This window comes from Octopus bimaculoides, unplaced genomic scaffold, assembly GCF_001194135.2.
Source record: "Octopus bimaculoides isolate UCB-OBI-ISO-001 unplaced genomic scaffold, ASM119413v2 Scaffold_88238, whole genome shotgun sequence".
Taxonomy (NCBI): domain Eukaryota; kingdom Metazoa; phylum Mollusca; class Cephalopoda; order Octopoda; family Octopodidae; genus Octopus; species Octopus bimaculoides.
In genome coordinates, this window is record NW_026400364.1 from 1 (window position 1) to 1,603 (window position 1,603).

A 1,603-nucleotide genomic window follows, 5' to 3' on the forward strand; every position below is an offset into this window, starting at 1 on the left:
TGGTTGTGTTTAGATGGTAGTAGTGGTGTTGGTACTTGGACAGTGTGACCGTGTCTGTGCGTGGTTGTGCATGTAATCGTGTTGTGTGTTTTAGGCAGCCGTTTGCGGATTTATCGTTGTGTGCCACTTTAAATACTTAATGGCATATCTTCTCTCTTTTTCTCTTTACTTCACGAGTTCAAATCCCACCGAAGCCAACTTTGTCGTTCATAGAAATACAGTGAACTGACAGGATCGTTAGCGTGTAGGACAAAACGCTTAGAGACATTTTGTCCGTCTTTACTTTCTGAATTCATATTCCGCCCAGGTCGACATTGCTTTACATTCATCCAGGTCTGATAAAATAACTACCAGTTAAACATTAGGGTCCATGTAATCGACTTATCCCCATCCCCGAAATTGCTGGCCTTGTGCCAACAACCCATCTGATAAAGGTGCACAAGGAACATGTATGGCAACCACATGTGCCCCACATGGTGATCTCATATCAAGATAAACAGCTTCGGATCTTGCAGGTGGGACCCAGTTAGAATTTCCTTCAGGTCGAGAATGCCATCCCGCTCGAAAGGTCCCTAAATAAAGATTGTTTTATGAATGAGTGGAGGCGCAATGACCCAGTGGTTAGAGCAACGGACTCGTGGTCGGAGGATCGCGGTTTCGATTCCCAGACCGGGCGTTGTGTGTGTTTATTGAGAGAAAACACCTAAAGTTCCACGAGGCTCCGGCAGGTGGGGGTGGCAACCCCTGTTGTACTCTTTCTCTCACTCTTTCTTCCTGTTTCTTGGGTAACTTTGCGATGGACTGGCGTCCTGTCCAGCTGAGGGGAACACATACGCCATAGAAACCGGGAAACCGGGCCCATGAGCCTGGCTAGGCTTTGAAAGAGCGAGAAAGAAAGAATGAATGATGAACGAAACAGCCATGTTTCATGAGGTGAATTATTCAAACCCCCAAAAAACTCCTCTCAACACATGGCTATGTTGCTTTTCCACTACTCTTGCTCATGATCAGAGATGGATATATCGTCAGTTCAGATTATTTAAATCTGAGAGTGAGGCAATAAAACAGAGAGACCTTGTGTCCTACGCTTGCTCTCATGAATTTGGCGCAGTATAAGAGAAAGAGAACAGAGCCATTGCAAGAGATATCGGTACTTGTATGAATCATAATTTTGCTGCCTCCATCGTCGTATTTACGGGCAGACGTAGACTAAAGAATTTATATGTAATAGAATGTATTCAAGTAGATTCTACTAAGGGCTTCAGCACTAGAAAAAGGCCGAAGATCACAAGACTCTTCTGGAATTACCACCCACTGTGACCGAAAGTGAATCAGTGTGTTGATGTAGAAAGCCTACTTACTGAAAGTGTGTGAGTACGAAACACGTGATGGGAAGAAATGATACAACCTAAGTACACCAGTACTAATTCTTTTAAAATTTGGCATTGTATCGGTCTCTTTCACCGAACCCCTAAGTTACGGAGACATAAACTCACCAACGCCATTTGTTAAGCGGTGGTGGAAGACAAGTGCAGATACAAAGGCGCACGCATATATGTATATGTATATATATGTATATATATATATATATATGTATATATAT